Here is a 24,036-nt window from a genome sequence, read left to right as displayed (position 1 = left end):
TATATTAGATATCTATTGCTGTGTAAGAAATTAACCCCAAAATTTAACATCTTAGGAAAATTATGTTTATTATCTCATAGTTTCTGTGGGTCAGGAATTTGGGTTTGGCTTAACTGTGTCCTCCAGCTCAGAGTGTCTCACATTGTTGCAATCAAGTTGTTAGCCAGGGACACAGCCATCCCAACATTCAGCGGAAGCAGGATTTGCTTCAAAGCCCACTTAATGTTTGTTTGCAGAATTTAGTTCTCTCAAGGCTGTGAGCCTTAGCTCTCCACTGGTTGTTGGCTGGAGACCAGGGACATCTCTATGAGACCCCTCATAACACGGGGCCACTTCCATCAGAGCAAGCAGAGAGCAAGTGAGGATGAGCAATAAAAGCCTGAATCTGTCCATAGCCTAATCTTAGAATTGACATTCCTCCACTTTTGTCAAAGTCTGTTCATTAGAAGTGAGTCACTAGGTTCAGCCCACACTCAAGGGGAGGGGATTATACTGTGGAATAGAACAGTGGAGGGGGATCAATGGGGACCATATTAGAAACTGCCTACCACAACTGTATATAAAAGATAATTGGCTCATGTATTGCCTACTATAGAAGGCTTGATATTCTATGCATGCTAATATAACCTGGTCTAGTTGGTCATAAGGTGGCCAGGCAGCAATCCTTCAGTTGCTCTAGTAAGGAAGGATGGTGAATATAAAATGTCCGTTGTATATTTTTGTGGTTCTTTTTTTGTATTTTGAGGAGGGTAGGGAAAAGGGATATTTCCAGATTGGACTCAACTCAGAAATGCTTTCTTTTCCCACCAAAAGCCAGAGGATAACATAATATTCTTCCTGCTGCTATGTCATAGATCAAACAAAACCGAGGGAGGGAAGGAGGGAGAGATAATCAGAACTGATGGGGCATAGAACAGAGGAAACAGCTTGGGAGAAGACCCCTCCAGGGTAATACACGGTTATAGCCGGAAAGCTTCAGAACCTGACAAAAGAATATCCAAGCATCACTCGGACCTGTAAATCAGATAGGGTCTTTAATAGCAATCAATAAGAACAATAAGTAAAACACATGGAGCATTTAATTTGTACCAGAGATTGTTCCCATTTTTTTATTTGTAATTCCTTTTCATCTTTACAACTGTCCTGGGTAGGTCCTATTATCGTTCTCTTTTTGCAGATGAGGAGGCTGAGGCATAAATAGGTAAAGCAACTTGCCCAAGATCCTACAGCTTGTTAATGGCAAGGAGACATCAGAGACATCAGGCTCCAGATCTGGTATGCCAAACCACTGGTGATGATACTGTACCTAAAATGTGTTCTACCAGTCACCATTCCTTCCCATGTGCCTGCAACAAGAACAGCATAGGGCAGAGGCAAAATTAATGGCCTTGAACAAGAAAGAACATTCAAATTAGCCAAAGCAGAGAGGCATTTTCTTTAGCTGTACTTGGTTATTGTTTCACCAATTGCCCATGAAGATGAACACTGTTCAGGTGAGTAGTTTGTTGGTATTATGTAGTTATAATCAATTTAAATATATAGTTTATCATTCTTATTCTGTGGGGTGAGTTCAGTTACTCTCAAGTAATTTCTGCATTGACAACATAAAGTTCTTATTAATGAAATTTTATCTGGTATTATAACAAATGAGCAGACAAATCTTTTTTTTCTTTCTTTCTTTTTTTTTATTTTAATGGTTTTTTATTATATTATGTTAGTCACCATACAGTACAAATCTTGACCATAAAATATTATGTTGCTGTCTGTAGTGAGCAAAAGTCATAATCTGTAATTCATACATAGCGATATCTTAAGAAAGTTTATTCTTGCCTTAACGTGTAAACATATTTCTCATTCTCTCCCCTCATCACCTCCTTCTCCCTCTTGTGCTTGCTCTCTCTTTCTCTCTCTCTCTCACACAAACACACACACACACACACACTGCTTGTCATCTGGCAGGGGAGTGACAAAGGGGATAAGGGAATTTGCAAAGTCAAACTACCCCAAAATGTGCACTGAATTTCAACTATATTCTTCCAAAAATTATTGAGCATTCAGAATATTCCAGGGAGTGTTCTCTTGATATCCTAGCTCAAGCACAGCCTTATTTTCACCAGTGATAGCACTATAGTTCTGATGCTGTAGAAGTTGATCAGGTTGGAAAAGAGATGATGGCCATGACATATGTTCATGTCCATACAAGGTATAACACACGCCAAGTGATTTTGAGAAAGAAAATAACTGAAAAGCAGATTGCTAAGCATATAGAAGTGGGTGAGGGCAGGGGAGAATAGAAGTTCTAAGTCACCTCACCCAGCTGCTTCCCTTCCTGCTTCCTCTGTTTCCCTTCCTTCCTCCTACAAAAGATTACTTGTTCCTTGGGGAGTTTCAATTAAACAGGAACATGAATACATTAACCTTTTCTGTTTACAACGCATCCATCAGAACAGCCTTGGCATGCCTTTGAATTACAGGGCTAGGCTCTAAGGGAAGCTACCATGATATCCTGCAAATGCTGGGCAAAAACTTGTCCAGATAAGGCTCGAAGAGGCTAAACTATGGTGCATAAATGGAATGTCTTATTTTAAAAAAGATCTTTCATAAGTTCAGTTTTTAGTTGGAAGAAAAATGCCAGAACCATATGTTTATTTGATGAACTTTTCACTAAAATAAGATTATACTAAACAGCCTGTATCCATATTTCAGCTACAATACACATGGGTGAAGCTTTCCTTATTTACACAGTGGCTTCAAATGTATTATTTCATTAACTCCTCACAACAACCTGAGAAGTAAGGAGGAGTAATGAAGGGAAAAGAAAGGAAATACCGTTAATTGAGATATACATCAGGCATCATGTTAGGGGCAAGTTTTTTTGTTTGTTTTGTTTTGTTTTAAATAGGTTCCATGCCCAGCATGGGGCTTGAACTCAGGACCCTGAGATCAAGACCTGAGCTGAGATTGAGTCAGACATTTAATCAGGTCCCCTGGGGCAAGTATTTTCAATATGCCCATTTGTATAGATGAGAAAGTCAGGATCTAATATAGCTAAATGGCCAGCTACAGAATCTCTTAAGGTGGGCATTTGGGGGCATTATGGGCAGGATAAGCCTTTGATACATGACTGCCCTGGACATTGCTATATATTGTGGGTTTCTGGCCCCAGTGAAAAGCAGCAACATATTCCCCTATCAACCTGACAACCAGAAGTCTCCACATATTTTCACATGTCACCCATTACAGTAGGTATGGGAAGAAAGGCATTTACACTACCTCTGTCTAAGAATTGGGACTACAGCCTGCATTTGCTGACACGGAGCTTTCTTTGCCCATATCTTGCGTTAGCAGAGAGAGAGTTGCTGATTTTGTCACATTGGAAGAATTGAGGCGTAGTCCAGAGTCAGACCTTGCAGTGTGTGTGTATGTATGAGCAACACCATTTCAGGGTTGGCAGTGTGGGAAATGAGTAGAGTAGGAAGAGAAAGAAAGTTCTGCACAGGGTCATTGCCTGGGTAAGGAGTTTGAGAGTGTGGTTCTGGGCAGCAGGGCAGGGTTCAGTTATGGTGTCTGCGTCCAAGATAATAAGACAAGTAGAATGCAAGAGATTTATTAGGGAAATGCCTATGAAGTTAGAGCAGAAAACAAAGCAGGCAGGGAAAGTCTTCAGACCTGGTTACAAGCCTCAACTCCTGTGAAGAGAATGAACAGGATTGAGGAAGAAGAGCCTTGATTACAGAGCAGTTCTGAGAAAGTCTCAGCCAGGCAGGCAGTGGGCCCAGAGCAGAGTCGCCTGTCAGAGGTGTCTCCCGTCAGGCAGAAAGGACTGCACTCTGCCATTGCTGGAAGCAGACTAGGTATGAATGCTGAAGCAGATCCAGAGGTTCAGCCCCAGGGGCTGTCCGCAAACCACACTGCTCACATCAGATTCTCTATTAAAAGGAATCGGAGCAGGCACCTTGGGGCTGCCTCCATCATGCTTCAGAAGGAAGGTCCTCAGAGGAGGGAAGAATGTAGAAAGGGGATGTTTGGGCATTACTGTGAAGACATTAAGTTGTGCTTATATAAATAAATAGAAAACAAGGGCCATAAGAGAAGTTCTTAAGGGCTGCCCTTGGGGAAACAGAACTAAATGCCCAAACCAGCCCTCCCTGTCAATCTATGCATGCAGGACTGGCATTACTTGAAGGTGGAAGGGAAGCCAGACTCCAGGGAGGATCTGGGAAGCCCAAGAAAGGCGGGAGGCAGGGGAGGGGGATGCTGTCCCAAACCAGCTCCTCAGCTCATATCTTTACTTCTATCATTCGGTATTCTGCCTTTTATTTACTGGGATATGTGAGGCCTGCAGCCCGATTCCATTCAGGAACATCTTTCATTTTAAATTTATTCATCAATGTGCTTGTAACCAAAAGTATTTTCCCGAAGTATTTGAGGTAATGTATGACTGCCACTGGTATCGCCACATACTAAGAACCCAGAGCACTCTGGGGAAACTGCCTGTAAGCAGCAAATTACTACTCTCCAAGCAGTAAGGAGGATCGTGGATAGTAACAATATCTGCAGCTGAAGAGAGTTCTACGTGGAATAATTATAAAAAAAAATAGTCAGCTAGAGGGGCGCCTGGGTGGCTCAGTCATTGAGCGTCTGCCTTTGGCTCAGGGTGTGATCCCGATATTCTGGGATCGAGCCCCACATCAGGCTCCTCTATTGGGAGCCTGCTTCTTCCTCTCCCACTTCCCCTGCTTGTGCTCCCCCTCTCACCAGCTGTCTCTCTGTCAAATAAATAAATATAATCTTTAAAAAAAAAAAAAAAGGCAGCTTAGAAGACATGGACACAAATACAGCTCATCACATTTTTGTTGAGAATCCACTACCACATACGGACTCTACATAGAAATGTGGCTTAGGGGTGCTTGGGTGGCGCAGTCGTTGGGCGTCTGCCTTTGGCTCAGGGAGTGATCCTGGCATTCTGGGATTGAGCCCCACATCAGGCTCCTCGGCTGGGAGCCTGCTTCTTCCTCTCCCACTTCCCCTGCTTGTGCTCCCTCTCTTGCTGGCTGTCTCTCTCTCTGTCAAATAAATAAATAAAATCTTAAAAAAAAAAAAAAAAAAGAAATGTGACTTAAACCAGTGGTTCTCGAAGTGTGGTGCTCTGACCAGTAGCACCAGCATCATCTTGTTAGAAATGCAGTGTCTTGGGCCCTACTCCAGAAATCTTGAATCAGAGATTCTGGGATGCGGGTAGCACCCTGTGTTTGAATTAACCCTCCAGGGAATTCTGATATACACCCAAGCTTGAGAACAACTGGCCTAAATCAGATTTTCACAATAACTTTCACAATTTGACCTCTCTGCCTGTGTTATTGCTACTAGGCCTTGAGTTATCTTTTCCCTTTTCCCTTCTGGTTGCACATACCCCACACCCTCATTTACTGCATTTCTCCCCCATCTACACATACTAGACACACACACTCAGGGAACACACTCTGGATTTTTAATTTTCCATATATATAAAATATGCATCCATACGTCCTCAGAAAAAGTTTACAGGCTCACATCAATTATTCTCACAGTCTAGACCTTAACAGTCTTCCAAGAAAAGCCCATTTCCCCAAATGTAAGGAGTTATCTGACCTTTCCTCCGTGAGCAGACATAGATCACACCTATGGCTAGAAAGTATCTTCATATTTTGATGGGTACTAGAATAAGTATAAGGACTGTTTTGGGCTGGGAAGGGGGGAGTATCTAGTGTTAGATCTATTTTTCTTGATACCTGTGTTTTCCTAAGAAGTGAGTATGAATGTAAAATGATCCTCAAAAGGGTGCAGCTGGGGAATGGGATTGAAACCCTAGAGCCATCCTTTGAGGACACTTTTGTTACACAGGAGGTAGAGTGGGGTCCTAGCAATTCCAGGTAAATTCAGAGTTCTTTATGTGGTGAGCTGGATAACATCATACTTCATGGCATTTCCCTTTTTATTCCCCTTTTGTTCTCTGTTAGTATTCTTCCTTCAGCCCTTAGTGAAATCTTAGCCTCCTCTGGCTGCTAAGAGAAAACAAGAAATGCACTTAGTGTAAACATTTGGATAGCTTTCAGGAAGAAGAAGTCATCTGGGGGCCAGTGTGGTTGTAGCAACAATAAACACTGTGAGACACCCCAAGTAGATGGTAAACCTTGTAGAGAATTGTAAATTACACTTAGTCCACTGGCCTGTGGATTCTCCTTCATGCTTTCTGAATCGAGCAGATTCTAAAAGCAATGGAAATTCGAATTCAAAATATAACTTTAAGTCATTTACGTGGTTTGCATGATGCCCATAGCATGTGTTTCAAATTGCTTCTGAAAAGCAACTTTCAGTACTGCAAAAATACAGTCATGAATTGTTGACTGAAATTAGCTCCTTAACTTAGCTACAGGAGCGTAATTACTCGCATCAAGGAGAAGCAGACCAGACACACAAAGAACTTGTTAGGGAAAAGAAAATGCACCACTGAGCCCTGGTGGACTGAACACTGCTAAATGGTTTTGTCGGATCCAATTTTGATGATTATTTAGCAATCTCCTACCTGCAGCATCGAAGTTCCCAGGGCATATCCTAAATTGAAGGATATTTGTAATAAAAAGATATAAGCCTCCAACTCTCATTTTTACCAAACATTAATAAAAATCGAATTAGAAGCAAGTGCCTTGAAAGGCTACTGGCAAAAGGTTTGAGTATTGTAACAACGCGAATCTGATAGGAAAAGGAAATGCTCTTCTTTTTCCTTCCTTTTTCATTATAGTAATAATATAAAAACTTCTTTTTTAAAAAAAGTTGTGAAAAAGGCAAAAAAAATTCTCACATTCTAATATACCTAGAAAGAATGGATTCTATTTTTTTTTCATTTTGCAGAGAATACACAGATATGAAAGGCAGCCACCATGATTAAAAGCTGCGTGACTACCTCAAACCACAATAGAGATTCTGACTGCAAATGCCCTTTTCGTTATTCTTAATGAAATGCAACTTCATTTTCCCACACTCTTGAAATTGTGTTAGCTGAGAGTTCAAACATGTAAATGAAGCCAAACACTCAAAAGAATTCCTCCATTCTCTGTTTCCAAAGGCCATGTGAGGACACCAGCTTGTGCCAAGTGAATACATGGGAGGCAGAGAAGGAGGATGGTGGATTATTAACTTTTTACTTCATCTCTTTTGGACTTAGGCTAGTTCTGTGGCTGATGTCTTCGTATGCTTTCATGAGTACAGTTGAAACTGGTTCTAGGTCCTATCAAACCAGATATTTCAGAAAGACTTAGCATTTCAGATTGACACCCTTCCAGGACCAATGCCAAGGTCCTTAGAGGTCCCTTTGTGCTCTATTGTTTTATCTAAATACACACACCATGTTGTTCCCAGAGGTGCAGCAGAAAGATCACTGGATTGGGCATTGGAAGATCTGAGCCACAAGTCCAGTCCAAATGTTTCCTCTTAACTGAAAGGACATAAAACAAACAGGCGAATGCTACTATTACTCTTACATGGATAAGCAACACCTAACAACTTGATCACCCTCTTTATCTATCCCTCCTTGTTTCCTTGCCTCATTTCTCAATATGAAGGGAGTTTGGGATGATGGGCAGGTAGGGTTAAGGATGCAGGGCAGAGGGTTTAGAAGAAAGTTTGGCATCAGACATGATAAGGAGTGACTTGTACCCCTTACAAGCCTAGAAGGCTGCATATACATGACTCCTGCTTCTTCTGTTATTCCCTCCCTACCTTCCCCCAGGCGTACTGTTGATAGAGCAACCTTGTTTCTGTTCCTTGATATTGACAAGATAGTTCCAAACACAGTGTTTTGTTCTTGCCAGAATACTTTGCCTGGAATGTTCCTTTTCCAAATTTTCATGTAGCTGGCTTGTCCCCATTGTTCAGGTCTGCACTTTCATCTCCCCTTTTAAGAGGATCCTATCTTATCCATTCTTCTAAAGTAATACTTCTCCACACATACTGTCTCTCTAGCCTATTAGCCTCTCTTAATTCCCTATAATACTTATAGGGCTCTCCCTAATCACATTAGAAAGGAAGCATCATTTCAACAGAGATGTTATCTAATTTGTTTACTGCCTTATCCCCAGGGCCTAGAATATTTTGTGCTGTCTCTTTCACCATTGGGTTCTCCATTTTGCCTTGTTTTCAGTTGCTCAAACTATCTAGATAAAAAAATGAATTGTTGGAAGCATTAGACATGATCCATGTCCCTGGTTTGCTTATAATTAAGTTGGGGAGACTTGTATTAAATATACAGAAACCTTTTAATAGTAAAAGTCGTAGATAAGATTTCAAGAAAAACAGAATCAGAGAACCATCACAATGCCTAATAAGGGAGCAGAGTAACAATTGGGCCTTTTTTTTCCCCCCCTAGGACCAAAAGACCACTAGGGAATTCTGTTCCCTTGATTTACTTTTATAGAACAATGGGAAATATATTCTTAAAGTTATTTTTCTGAGGATGGATTTCATCACACGTCTTGAAACGTTTCCTTCTGCTCCCGTGATGACCCTCAGCTTATTATCTCTATATTAAAGTGAAAACACTAATGAGGGTTGACATTCTCAAAGCCATTTTATAGATATTTGGAATTACAGGATTCAGATTTGTCTGCTGCCTTCCCCTTACCACATGAAGCATTTATTATTTGAGTCTATTCTTCACTGGCCTGAGAAATCAACATTTGGCACCTTATGTGAGGTAGCCCAGGGCTCACTCAGAAAATTGCCTCTTTTTTTTTTTTTTAAAGAAACAGAAATAATCTCAAGGTTATATCATTTTTTCTGAGGTTTCCAACCATGCATTGGGCACCTCATGGGTGTAATGGACATATATACCCACAGTTTCCATCTGAGAGAAACACTCAACATTTCTACCACTGCAGAAGTGCTAGGAGTTTTCTTATTCATAGACAGACATTCTTTCACACAAGGTGGTGGCCCCTTGCCCACAGCTGATTAGATGGGACCAATTTCACCATGGCCCTACAGTTCATAAAGTAGCTGACCCCATCTAAACCGTCCAACCCTCATATTTGTATGCCCTAATGCAGAAATAATGATCCTTGCTTTTTTCACCAGGCTGCCATGTGTTTGTGTCATATTCACATGGGACTGAGGGAGTCCAATATTTCAAAACTTTTGGTGGATCCAAAACAAGAAAAAATGACTGTTTTAAAATTTTACAGCAATTTTGTCTAGTTCTGCTAGTAAAAGAAAGAATTCACTTTCAGGGAGAGTAATTATTTTCTTATTTGAGAATCAAGGTTATTTGGTTACCCAGAAGTTAGGTCTTTAGAGCCTGGACTGGAACAGAGAGATTTTTAGAGAAAGCCCTGATTAATGCTGCATAAGATATAGAATGCTGCCGTTACTTGGGAGAGAGTAAGCCATCAATTACCTTTCTTCAGTGGTAAGAGCCTAGAGAGAGGACTTTTTGGCTTTTCTTTTTTCTCACTTTAGATTCAAAGATGGAAGAAGATATAAAAGCAGAGACTAAAGAGAATTAGATAGATAATATGCTAGACGGGACTTAGCAGAAAAACTAGTCCTTAGGAAGTCCTGCGAGGATAGATTTTTGTTTAATGAGCTCTAGGAGCAATTCTGCCCAGTACTGAGTCTTGAGTTAATTTTTTCATTCTTTCCCCGTTAGTAAATCCATCTGTTGCTGCCAAGACTTCAGTAAAATCTATAACCTACTAAAGTGTGTGTCAGTAGTGCTACCTTAGTGGCAAATGTTTATGGAGAGACTTCAGCCACATGGAGAAGCCTTGAGTCAGTAGGAGCCTAGAAATTGGTAAGGTGCCGGCATAGGCAAGCGCATACTCTCTGGGAGTGGGAGGCTTATACCAAGAGAGGAAACTAAATGTCCTAAATCCACAGCCTGGAGTTAAGGCAAAGGGTAATCTCAGGACGTGGGACAACTTGGAGAAACTCAGTTTACTTATGTAAAAGTTCTTCAAAGTCTTCATTATTTATTTTAAAGATTGTCAGTCCTTCAAAGGTAGATTTAAAGGCTCCTAGCAATGTATCCACATGGTCATACATTATGGTAAAATTTGTATGCTATTTTAACTATATTTGGCTAAGGCACTTGTCCTTCCACTTTGATTTCTCCCCCATTCTACTCTTTTATAGAGTAAAATGGGAGTGGAATGGCATCTTTAAGATATTGCTAAGGGAAAATTGAATTGGGAATATTACTGCAATATGGAAAAACATTATCAAACATTGTAACAAAACAATGAAAAAATTAGAAATACTTTAAAGACACTGTAGCAGGTGCTGTGGGACCCCACTCATGAAACCCCAGGCCTTAATATTGCAGTGCCTAGAGCTGATGATGTCCACCTGCCATTATTTGCATTTTCCCCCCTGGGCTCTTTCATTGGTAGCCAAAGAATATCAACACCTAGCCCCTTGTTTAAGACTAATCCCAAAATGACTGAGGATGCTGACATATCAATCTCTGAGCTCCCACACACTTCATCACTCAGGTTGGATACATCTGAAGCAACTATTTTTACTAGCTCCCCACATTCCCAAACTGGTTTAAGCTCAGTAACCCACAAAGGTTACTTGCTTGATAGCATTACCTTTCATTCTCTTTCTCTGCTTCCCCACTGCATTTCCCCACTTCTTACCGATACTTCCAGAAGTCATTGCCCAAAACATTGTAAACACTTACACTGAAATCCTTATTTCAGGTCTGCTTCTGGGAGAAACCAATCTGAGATGGGTATTTTTCTTTTGTCATCTTAAATCATTTTTTTTTTAACTGAGAAAAAAATCAGGTAAAAATAATGGAAGATGTATAAGACAGAAGTTGTAAATAGGATCAATAAAATCAATAGAAATTATTCTGACAAAAAATGAATTCTAACAAAAATATTCTTCAGAGCATATCAGAGCAATATTTCTTTAAGAAGTATTCTATTTTGAACAGAAATAATAATAGGCTCTTGGATTTTTTTATATCTAATTAATGAGGAGTATTTAATCATAAGAACACATTAGAAAAACATGAATTTTCTATTGATTTGACACAGAACACTGACAGAACATGAGACTAAAAATAAACCACCGCATTGAGGACATGGGTGGCACATGGGTTAATGAGCATCATCAATTAAAAGAGTGTTTAAGATGAGCCATTGCACAAGAAAATTTGAAATACCCAGAAACTTTACAGTTCCTTGTGGGGAGAGGCAATCTGCCAAGGACCCTGAGAATCCTTGCATGTTCATGCTGGGTACAACAAGAATGCAAGGCCCTGACAACTCTTTATCTGGGCCATTTCTCAGGATTGTGTTTACAGTGAGCAAACTTGAGGGATGAGGTAATGTCTCCCCTTGGACAAATAGCGAGCTTACTTTCATGTACTATATAAAAGTGGTGAATCCCTCAAGCTTTCCTGTAACACAGCCCACAGCATGTGCATGCATCCATGATAAGATCTTTGTGTGACCCCCACAGAGGGTATAGTGAACCTGCCCAAACCTGTAGAAACCCACATTAATCTGTAGCTACTGGTTCTGCTGTGAGTAATAAAATCCTTTGTCCTTTGCCTCTGACCCACCATAAGGTCTTTGTTGCAACTATTAATCTATGCCACTGAAGAGCAGAAGCTGCTACATGCAATACACAAATGAATGGGTGTGTCGGTATTCCCGTAAAATTAGTTATGGACAGTGAAATTTTAATTTCATATAATTTTGATGTGTCATAAAATATTTTTCTTTAGATTTTCCCCCCAACCATTTAAAAAGTCAAAAACCATTCTTAGCTTCTAGACCATTATTAGTAGGTTCCTGATTTAGATCTAAAAAAGAACTAGATAAACTAGATTAAATATAGCCATTGAGTAGGCCAGCCTGAAAAATTAAAATGATGCTGGGCAGGAATGTGAATGCTATAAAAAGAACAAAAGGAAGGTGTTTTATTCTATAAATGCATGTTTTTAAGGCTGCATGCCTGAGGATGTCTGAGTATATCTGTCATTTCTCCTACTCTCAGGAATACCACAATGAAAATAAGTCAGGCTCACATTGTCTCATCCTCTCCACCTTTGGGATTCACTGCTGGCCTGAGAGGTGGCAAGATGCACTCTCACAGTTTTGTGCTCAGTAGATGAGTATTGTAGCTGCTGGGGTGGCATCTTGTCTCAACTGTCCCTAATTACTGTCAAAGTGGTTTAGGTTGTCTTGAGTAAGGAGTCAAAAGAGGCTTCTCTACATTCTATCAAAAGTCCTCATGATACACCAAGAAATAATACAATATAGAAGAAACGTTCCGCTTCTACTAATTGTTGTATGATTTTGTACAAGGTAACTACCCTTTCTGAACTCCATTTCCAATATGAAAGATGGAAATAATAGTAATACCCACTTTACTAGACTGATGTGGAGATTAATGATATGACCTATATAAACTACCTAGCTAACTTCTGTCTCCTAACAAAGGTTAATAAGTGTTAAAAATATCTATCACTCCTCCCTCCCACTGCCCACATCAAGTCCTTCTCCCTACAGAAGAACTTCCTCAGTTTGCTTCATGTCTGGTCCTCATTCATGTTTTCAATTTTCTGTTCAGTCACCTGTATACCACGCACTATACCAGGTGCTAGAATTACACAGTTGAAAAGCAATGCCCCTACTCTCACAAGTTCATTGTTTGCAGATGGGGGCAGGAGAGGATAGTGGAGAAAGAGGCAGGCAGACAGATGCATCCACCATAATTTACTGTCAATGAAGCAATGATATATCAGATACTCTGGGAACAAAGAGTATTGGCGACAGTGAGGCATGAAGAAAAGGGAAAGGAGGAAATAAGAAAACCAATATGTCCTAAAGTCCTACTATGTGCCAAGTGTTCTACCAAGAGCTTTGTATATGTTAGCTCACATAAGTAGATTAGACTCTGAAAGGCCTTGATATTTTCTGAAGAATATTGAGTTGAGCCTTGAAAGGTTGCTGGGAATATGCCTAGTGGAGAATAGGAGGTTCAGACCTTGAGAAAACTCCAGGACAGCACAGGAAGCTAGATTCATCATTGGGGGGGNTTGGGGGGGGGGGGAGGGGAAGGAGAAGGCTTTATAAAAAGTGCAATATTTAAAACATACAAAAATTCTTTAAGAATAATACAGGGAATATCTATGTTCCACCATCCAAGTTAAGAAATGAAAATTTGGCAACAAAGTTAAATGCATCTCGGTTGCATAGTGGTTCTCAAGTTAGCTCTGAACCCCTTACAGGCAGGCTCTCAGGAAGTGTCTGATGGCTGCAATGGTAGGAGGGGTTTCTACAGAACAAGGCTCAAGATCCCTCACCTTAATTTCAGCTCTGGCTTCATAGATATGTTTTCAAGTTCTTCATCATTAAAAGCTGTAGCGTTTAATGTATCATTTTAGCCAAATACTGTGCAAAGCTATTTTAAAAAGGTGACAAAATCTCCTTCTCTAGAGATTATTAAAGATAATACAGAAATCCTCATTTCCTGGGATGGTTTATATATGGAGCTGCCTGCGGACAGGGCTTTGGTCTGAATGATCTTTTTATTCATTTCTCCTTATTTTAATCTTATTACTAAATCCCTAGGAGTTAATGCTCTTCTGTTTGCTATATGAACAGGCAAACTAAAGTGTCAGATAAAAATTGAAATTCCTGGTCTGATGCTTTTTTATAAAAAGAGAAGGAAAAAGTTAAATAGGATTTCATTTGTTATGGTCAGAAAACTTATATAGTGGAATCATGTCTACATAAGAAAAGAGAAATGGAAAATTGAAGTTGTTCACTAGATCATTCAAGTACCTTTCAAATACTTTTTCTGCTCTCAATTATCTAGTTATTTTAAGTCAACATAATATTTGGCCATATTTAGCTGACTTCAAGTCTTTTTTGATTTGATGAGAATGGACCTATTTTTTCTTTTTTTTAACTTAACTGCAAGACACATTGTACCTTACTTTGGCATTAAACCAGAAGGCATGGACATAATCATTGTAGAAATTATGTATCTTTAGCATTTAACTTTGCAATCACCATTACTGCTGTGTTATAAGTGGTGGAATGCTTTCTTGCAACTCAGTTCACCTGTTAGAGGTACACCCTCATCAGCCTCATTTTTCCCAGGCCAGGAGTGTAGGAGTTCACAAGGGAGGAACTGTGTCAACAGGAAGCAGCTTTGAAATCTAACTTATTAATTAGAAGTGACATTTGGTCTTCTAGTGAACTATGTACCCAATTTCTACAAAACAAGCTCAATGAAGGAATGCTTGCCTAACATGACTAAACTAGGTCCCAAATATGCCAACAGAATCCTCAGTTTCTCATAAGCTTATGTGAATTCTTGCAGGCCACTTGTCCTGATTTTTATTCCAAACTGTATGCTACCCATGTACCTGTGTCCACAGGAAGTCAATATTAGGGATGGCTGATGTATTTCCCAACAGCTTTTTTGGGTCTGTTGAGATCCGGTTGAGTACACTGGTTTTGGAGCCAGAATAAACAAGATTCCAGGCCTGAACTCATGCTAATTGGTGACATTGAGTGATTTACTTAATTACACTCATCCATGGTTCCTCCTCTACAAAAGGAGCTTAAAGACTCTTCACAAAACCTGGTGTGATAATTAAATGAGATAAGAAATGCCTTGAGCAAGTTAGTTAGCTCTCTGTGACTAGTTTCTTTGCCCATGAAATGAGGATAATATTAGTGCCTACCCCACAAAGGTATTGTGAAAATGAAATTAGTATATATTCATATATATATTTACATATTACTTACATATTTGTATTTATATATGTATATATACTAATTCAATATATATATGTGTGTATATATATTACCCAAATATTGATAAAATATATATATCATGTACAGAAATACTTCAGATGAATCTGTCATATTGTAGAGGCTCAATAAAGGTAGCTCTTTAGTAGCAATAATGTTGACACTCCAAAAAAATAATTATTTTATTATTAATAGTCTTGATCTAAGAAAAAGAAGACTATACTTCTAGGTCAGCTACCAATTAGTTTTTTGATCTGCAGCAATTCACTCCTCAGTAAATATTGCTTTATATGTAGGCAGAAGATAGTAAGCCCTGTGTTCCCTCTTGCCATTTATTTAACATATAATATGATTTTAACTGTGATGGATAGCAACAGTGTGAAGAAAAATAATTACCCCTTCTCTAATGGAAAATATGATTTAGCAAGCACACAGACATGCCTGTTTCACAGGCTGACATGGGCATCTGTGTGTGTGTGCCTGTGTGTGTGTGTGTGTGTGTGTGTGTGTGTGAAGTGCTCCTGAAGGACATCTGCAGAAGCAATTCATTTTGACAGGGGAAAGATACACTTATGGCTATGTCAAAAGAATATTTAAAAAATATAAAAACTATGTGCAAGGAGATAAACTCACATAAAAATTTAATGTAGAAATTAATCGGTTCCTTTCCAATGGAACACCCACCATCAAAGGGAAAGAAGTACTGCTAACACCACAGTCTTACTAGGACAGGCTCCAAAGAACCTCTTTAGAATGGGAAGTAATTAACAATTCAGAGGATTTATATATTTAATTTAAAGGGGAATTAACCCTCTAACCTCCAGATATAATGCAGAATTGGCTAGACTTTTTCTATAGGCTGTCCTGAGATCATGATGAAGTATTTTGATTGTCATAAAGTGTTAATCAAATTTAGTCTCTAGATCCACCATTTTTGATGAAAAAAAATGTATTCAGAGGCAAACAATGGTTTCCCTCAATGAACCATCAAGAACTAGGTCCGTAAATAAGTTCTTAGGTAAAGCTGCCATCTGTGCCTTCCAAGTGTCATTTTGTATCTGAGACCTTCCTTTTGCTCTTCTACTTTCTATGGTCAACTCTAGAGCTTTCCAGTTACCTGGGAACCAGCCTCCGTAGGTCACTTTCTTCTACACCTGCCTTCCCCAACCTCCGGCCCTGCCTGGGCCCTTTCAGACTTAAATTCAGCACTTTTTTTTTGTCTGTTTTACTTGAATACAATTTCTCCTTGTCTCTATGATCTACTAATTAACCTGAACAGCTATTGCACCTAGATGTCAAGGTTATATTTGATTTTCACACCATTTACACAGTGTCTACTGTCCATAAGGATCTGCACTAAGTGCGAGCAGGATGGGCTGATATTGAGATGACTTTCCAACCCTGTGCTTGAGGAGCTTAAAATTTAGTTGACGAAATAAGACATAACTTAGAGAATTAAACAGAACAGAATTGGAAGAGGGAATTGAAAAGAACGGAAACATGTTAAATTGTTGTGTCTCCAATATTCTTATGAGACAATTGTTTGATATGTAGGGGGTTTCTCCCATTAAAAAACAACAAAAAAAACTATGTTATTAATGATAATTTTCAACTCAGTCCAAAAAAACTATTCAAATATGAAATGCCTATAATGTAACACCTCTGTATTATGTTAACGATACCTAATTGCCATAGAGAAAGTGTTGCTAAGGAAAATATATTAGGAATGTTAAATTGAAATTCCTAACAACTATAAACTTATTAAGGGCTTACAGTCTGTTAGCACTTCACTGGAAAATAGGAGGAGCAAGGGCTTCTCCTCAGAGTAGGGAGAGTAAGTTATAAACTGCGGGAATCCAGGGACCTATTCGCTTCTTATCTGCATAAGAATAAGAGGAAGCTTTTTTTCATTTGCATAAAGAATGACACCTCTAAGGTCAATCGCTCCCCCGGTGCTCAGAACCAGAGAAAAAAGGAAAGAAAGGATTGTCCCTTTGAGGGCGCAGGAATTCAATTCATAAGAACAAGTCATTCATAAGTCAACTGCTCCCCAAATATGGAAGTGCAGGTGAAAGTAATAAATAGCAGTGTCCTCCACTATACAATGAGTGTTTTGAACAAGATGATTTCTAATTTTCCATTTAGCTCTACTATACTCTGTCTCCTTGAAGGGCATTATAAACCTGAAATGCTTGGTATGACTCCTCCATGCTTTATGAGTTGGAAACAGGGAGAAATCCTATTTAAGTACAGGTATCCCTGGCTTTTTGAAAGTTCATATTATGCCACTTCACTTTTATGGAAGACTTGCATTATTACCTGTTTTCCATATAGAGACTGCCCACACCCTGATCAGTGGAAGTGGTACCACCAAGCTCCTTCCCCTGGTGCTACACTCAGCGTCTCAGCATCTAACCGCCATAGCTTTGAAGGACATCTGTGAGCATCTGTGCTTTATCACAATTTATTCTGTGCATCTGCTGGCCAGATGTGTCCTAGCTTATCACAAAAGCTTAAAGAAAGGTTTTTTGGGGAGGTCTGGAAATGTTGAAAAATTTTTCTAGATAAATTAATGGTTATTGCTTCTTCACTTTGTGCCATTTCAGCTTACAAAAGCTTTCAATAGGAATGCTCTCCTTCCGTAGAGGGGAGGAAACTATACTATGTCAAAAGTTTTCATGGGTGAGGAGGAGCGTAAACTGTCTTGAGGGGGTCAGTAGCATTTGTCTGTGCCGAGAGGAAGTAGCCAGGAATTCATGAGAGGACAACCATAGGATCTGAGGCTTTGGGGTACGTTGGAGGAAAATTAAAACTGAAGCAGAAGATCCAAGGGAAATAACAGGGAAGAGCCTCTGGAAGAGTCTGGAAAGGAAGGCAGCTGTGTTTATTGGAGGGCTGCTGACCCTACAATGCACTATGGAGTTTATTATGCCAGCATCATAGATAACTGTACACCAAAGGACCTAGTAATATGAGAATGTCAACTAAAAGGGGGAATTCAGATACTTTTTCTCCCTCCAATTATAAAAGATTTTATATAACTCATTATTAATATTGTAAGATCTTGAAACCAGTTCAACAGGCATATTTATATAAGATCCATAACATTAAAATGAGTACAAATGGAGGCAAAGTGGCCTCTTCTGCAGGGAAAGAATTCAATTGAAAGAATCTGTATATCTGTAGACAGAATTATTTTTTGTATTGCTATCAGCTGTCATACAGAGTCATAAAATAACTCAAAGACAATGAAAGACTAAATTCAGAGCACCTGGAAAGCTGTGTTTTTAACAATGCATAGTTTCCTCTGAAGCATGATTTTTTCTATGCAGCTCTGATGATTTTTAATGTAAGCTATATCTATAATGCTGCAACCTCCTCTGAAAAGACTTGATTTCAATTCTCCATCCATAGACCTATGTCTCTTGCAGCATTTGTAATGCCAAGACAAGAATGCCTAACACATCACAATTACCCAATAAGCTCTCTATATTTAGGTATAAATAAACATCAAAGTTTTTCAGGGAGTTGTTCTGACAATAAGAAAACAGAAAGAAGTATGGTGGATGAGAGATTCCATTGGAAATGGAGGAATAAGGCAAAGTGGGGAGAGGAAGAAGATGAAGAGAAGAACAACCATGATAAATTTATGAGGAACTAATTTCTAATCTGGGACTAGAAAGATGAGTATTTAGGTGGGAATTTAGGAAAGTAAGTATGCTCTAGGGAGTAGGAAGGAAGGTTTTTAAAGCCCCAAAGTAACTGAAAGTATGGAACTGATAGGGGAACTTGTATAATATAGCCAAAAAATGGGAAGATATAAGGAAATAATCCCCTCCCAAAACACCCATATTCACAACATCATTTCTATTTGTAATTTAATTGGCATTCTCTCTAATATAGAGGGCTGATATATCTTTTTTCTTGGTTTTTTTTTTTTTGTTTTGTTTAGTTTTTAGCTTTTAAGACTTTACTTTTTTAGAACAGTTTTTGAGAAAGAAATAGAGATTTTTCATATACTCCCTGCCATAACACATGCATAGCCTTCCCTGTTATCAATGTCACTCACCAGAGTGGTACATTTTTTAGCAAGGATGAATCTACATTGACATGTTATAATTACCGAAACTCAATGGGATTCATTCTTGGTGTTATAGATTCTATGGGTTTGGGAAAATGTACAGTGATGTATATCTATAATTATAGTATCATACAGAGTATTTTCATGTGCTAAAAATCCTCTGTGTACTGCCTATTCGTATCCCCTTGCCCACCCCCAGAAACCATTGATTTTTTTAAAAAGATTTTATTTATTTATTTGAGAGAGAGAGAGAGAGTGTGTGTGTGTGTGCATGAGCAGGGGAAAGGACAGAGGGAGAAGGAGAAGCAGGCTCCCCGCTGAGCAGGGAGACCAACATGGGCCTGGGTCCCAGGATGCTGGGATCATGACCTGAGCCAAAGGCAGACACTTTATAGACTGAGCCACCCAGGAGCCTCAACCATTGATTTTTTATTATCTTTGTACTTTTGCCTTTTCCAGAATGTTATATAGTTGTAATCATATGGCGTCTTTTGCTTAATAAGCATTTAAGATTCCTCTGTGTCTTTTCTTGACTTAGTTCATTTTATTTTCATGCTGAATAGCATTCCATTATCTGGATATACCACATTTTTTATCCACTTACCTAATAAGGATATTTTGGTTCATCAAATTTTGGCAATATGAATAAAGTTTCCATAAACATCCATGTGCAGGTTTTTTTCTTTTTTTTGTGTACGTAAGTTTTCCACACCATTAGGTAAGTACCCAGGGTTCCTGGATCTCATGGTAAGAATATATTTAATTTTGTAGGAAACTTCCAAATTGTCTTCCAAAATGGCTATACCAATTTTGCATTTCCAACAGCAATGTATGAGAATTCCTGTTTCCCCATATCCTTGCCAGCATTTGGTGTTCCAGATTTGGTCCATTCTAATAGATGTGTAGTAGTATCTCATTGTTGTTTTAATTTGCATTTTCCTGATAGCATATGATATGGAACATCTTCCATATGCTATTTACACTTTATATATCTTCTTTGGTGAGGTGTCTGTTAAGGTCTTTGGCTCACTTTTAAATTTTTTTTTATTGTTGAATTTTAAGAGTTTTTTGTATATTTTGGATAATAGTCCTGTATAAGTTGTTTCTTTTGTGAATATTTTCTCCCAGTCAGTGGCTTGTCTTCTAATTCTCTTGACTTTGTCTTTCATGAGCAGAAGTTTTTAATTTTAATGAGGCCTAGCTTATCAATGATTTCTTTCATGGTTTATATCTTTGACGTTATTTCTACAAATGTATCACCATACCCAAAGTCATTTAGATTAGGCTTGATATTAAGAGACATCTTTGTGGAGGAAGAATTGTGAAGAGAAGAAGGGAATCACTGTCATTGAGCTTCTAAGTGATCCAAAAATAAACAGTTAATGTTGCAATTCAATAATACCATTGGACAACTGACAAACAGAACTTGGCTTATTATGTTTGTAGTAGAATGAAACCCTTAAGTATTTGCCTGGAATTTAAGTAAAGATTTAAAAAATCATGTTTAGGGGTGCCTGGGTGGCATAGCGGTTAAGCGTCTGCCTTCAGCTCAGGGCGTGATCCTGGCGTTATGGGATCGAGCCCCACATCAGGCTCTTCCACTATGAGCCTGCTTCTTCCTCTCCCACTCCCCCTGCTTGTGTTCCCTCTCTTGCTGGCTGTCTCTATCTCTGTCAAATGAATAAATAAATAACATCTTTAAAAAATAATANTGCTTGTGTTCCCTCTCTCGCTGGCTGTCTCTATCTCTGTCAAATGAATAAATAAATAACATCTTTAAAAAATAATAAAAAAAATCATGTTTAGACTTAATATTTTTCTGTAGTCAACAATTGTAAGATTTTTTTTATAAAAAAGAAAACTGAAGTCCTAAGGGGAACTAATTTATGCAAAGTCATATACCTAGATGGTAGAATAATAGTTACTGACTAGACCTATAATTTAAACACCCATTATAAACTATCTCTGCTTTCTGAGAAAACACTGCACCAAAGAAGTTTGATGTTTTTGTAGGGGATCTCATAGTTTTTGTTATGTTCATGTGACTGTATATTTCTAAATCAAGAAGTGCTGTAAGGTATTTCCTCAGTGCTTTTCCTATTGAACAAATAGAGTGCCTAACTCTATTTGATTGTTGAAAACACGAGGGAAAATGTTTTGTGCCATGTTGCCTTCCTTATGCAATCATATTTGTCCTTAATTTCTTTCCTCGTGTACACTTAATACAAGTTATCGTCTACAAAGATCGTAAGAAGTACTAATTAATAAACGAGCAGTGGTGGCGATAGACTAGTATTCCAAAGAATATAGAAAATAGTAGTAGTATACAAATCAGCAGGGCTTTTGTTGTGAGTTAATCCAAGCTAAGCAAACAGAGAAGTCTGAGTCCTGAGCAATGGCTGATTAAAGATAAAGAACAGAGATTATGGCAAAGGAACATAGGATGCTTCCCCCTCGTCAATTTGTAAAATCAGCACATGCCTATCCACATCTTCATTCTGATTGCTTTGTGCTCTTTAACAATAAGAACATTGAACATAACTGAAATTATGAAGAATTTATTATGTGCCTGGCAAAATTTAGAGCACTTTCCCTGCAATAGAACAACTTTATGAATTTAAGTGCATACATTATCATCTGTATTAAATAAATGAGGAACCTGAGGCTGAAGTAAATTGTCAGCTATGGACACAAGATTTAAAGACTGAGCTTTGTCCCTATGTCTAATAGTCTTGTTCCCAATGAAGCCGTTTCCAAACATGTTTTCCCTATAAAGCCTCCAGAAGAGCAAGATAAATCTCATTTACATTGAAGTTTAGGGGATCTTCAATGACATGAGGTTGGAGGTCAAAACCTTAAAGCCATGACAGAGTGAGAAGGCAAAATCAGTCCTCAGAAACACAAAACAGAGAAAGGGTATTCTCATTGTGGGGAGGTCTGGTGGTCTGCAAAACTAAGATGCTGGGTTGGAGAGGAGTTAGAGAGGAATTTTGCCCTTTAAATAAAATTTTAACGGAGTTAGAATAAAGGTCCTTTGCCCGTTAAAAAGAAGGATACAAGTTTTACAGGAATTCCAGCTCTCTTTAACGCCAGTAACCTACCAAAAAACTCGGTTTCACTGTTTTGTTGTAACAGGAAAGCCGAGACACTGCCCTCTTCCCAAAGCCAGCAAGAAATGAGAGCTCAGCGTTTCCACTTTCCACACGTAATCACAATGCTGAGGCTGACAGCCAAAGTGCCAGGTTCTGTCAGTTGTGATCACAGTCACCAGGACTGGAGGAAGGGAGCTGAGACCCCTGACACTGACCAAACTTGAGACAGCAGCTGCTTCACATCTTTACCATGTGGACATGGTTGCAAAGCAGTGCTTGCGAGCGAAAGGCAGCCATGCTCCTCTGGTTCATCTCCAATCCCGTGTTGTCCAGATTGAACCCCTGTCCCTTCCCATTTATCACGCCAGTCTTGACAAAGCTCAGTGTTGTTTTCATCTTGCTTAACCTGTTTCAGAAATGCTGACCTTTCAAAGCAAGTCCTTCTCACATCTTTTTTTGACATTTAATTTTTTTATTCCAGTTGACAGAGCAAAGTGTTAGGTACAGACTTAATAGATACTCAAATTAGTCATTCCCAAAATAATTTCTTGCTCATTGGGCAATTATTTTATTTTATATTGATGGGGGAGAAGGGATAAATGCACTTCAATTACAGGGTAAAAGAAAAAAAAAGTCAGGTCAATTAATACTTGACTTCACTGTTCATTGATGAAATAACCAGGGCTGAGTGGCCCCTTCATCCCTCATTCATACCTACTGGGCAATGGAAAAGAGGTGAAAGGGGGATGTGTTCAGTCTCTGGTAAGGATGTACAACTGGGGGCTAGAATCGGAAATCAATGATCTTGGAAAGAGTATATCTATGATGGATGGAACAGGCAAACTCTCACTTGGTTAAAATGTATTCTTTCCCCTAGATTTCAAACACATTTTTTCTTTGCCTTTGATTTCTAGGATTTTTAAAAATAACTTTTATACTATTACTAAATGTACTGGTTTTCCATTGCTGCTGTAACAGATTACCACACAGCATGTGGCTCAAAACAACACAAATTCTTAAATGGGTTTTATAAGCTAAAATCAAGGTATCAGCAGAGATACATTCCCTCAAGAGGACCTAGGGGAAAGTCTGTTTCTTTTTCTCTTCCAGTTTCTAGAGGTCACTTACATCCCTTTGACTGTGGTTCTTTCCTCTGTCTCTAAACCCCATCACACCAATCTTTGCCTCCATCCTCAGATCACTTCTCTGACTCAAATCTCATGCCTTCCTCTTAAAAGGACACTTGTGATTCCATTGAGCCTACCCAGATAATCCAGGGTAATCTCCCCATCTCAAAATCCTTAATTTACTCACATCTGCAAAGTCCCTTTTGCCATTTTAAGGTGGCAAGTTTACAGGTTCTGGGGAGTAGGACATAGACATCTTTGGGGGACCATTATTTTGCTTACCACAGTGACCTTCTTCCAATTTTCACCAAGAAATTGCTCACTTACTTTATACGTTGTGCCAGTATGCTCTTCTATCTATCCCTCCATCCCCCTGCTCAGCTCTGTCACAGGAAATTATACTTCAAACCCCCTTACCCCTCTAGTTTCTCAGTAGATTTAATTATGGAATGGGAGGCAAGGGTGCAAGATTAAAGGGCTTGGGAAAGGGAGAAGCCAGGGTATTTCTCCCCACCCTCTGTTTTGTGTGGCGTGTTCTGGTATTGACTACATCTCCTCCATGCGGTGACTGTAGTCAGATTACCATCACACTTCAGCCCTTACCAGATAACCCTGCTGTCCCTCACTTTAGGATTATTGGCAATTTCTTGACAACTGATAATGTTTGAGTTTTATCCCATCCCCAGGACAGTTTCTTAGCTCTGTTGTATTTGCAGTAAGCTTGAGTTAAATTCCGATCTGTCTAAAAGATCTGGAGTGGTTTCTGTCTTACTAACCAAACCCTAACGTATATGCCAACCTATGGAGAGGCTAAATTGGTGAATTTACTCAGGGATTAAACAGCCCTGAGAATCGGGAGCCATGGAGCCTCTATACTCCAAGCTGGGGAGCACCACTCTGCCATGCACAGAAGCAGC

The sequence above is a fragment of the Ailuropoda melanoleuca genome, chromosome 4 (assembly GCF_002007445.2).
Source record: "Ailuropoda melanoleuca isolate Jingjing chromosome 4, ASM200744v2, whole genome shotgun sequence".
In the NCBI taxonomy this organism is placed as follows: Eukaryota; Metazoa; Chordata; class Mammalia; order Carnivora; family Ursidae; genus Ailuropoda; species Ailuropoda melanoleuca.
This window is presented reverse-complemented; position numbering follows the sequence as displayed.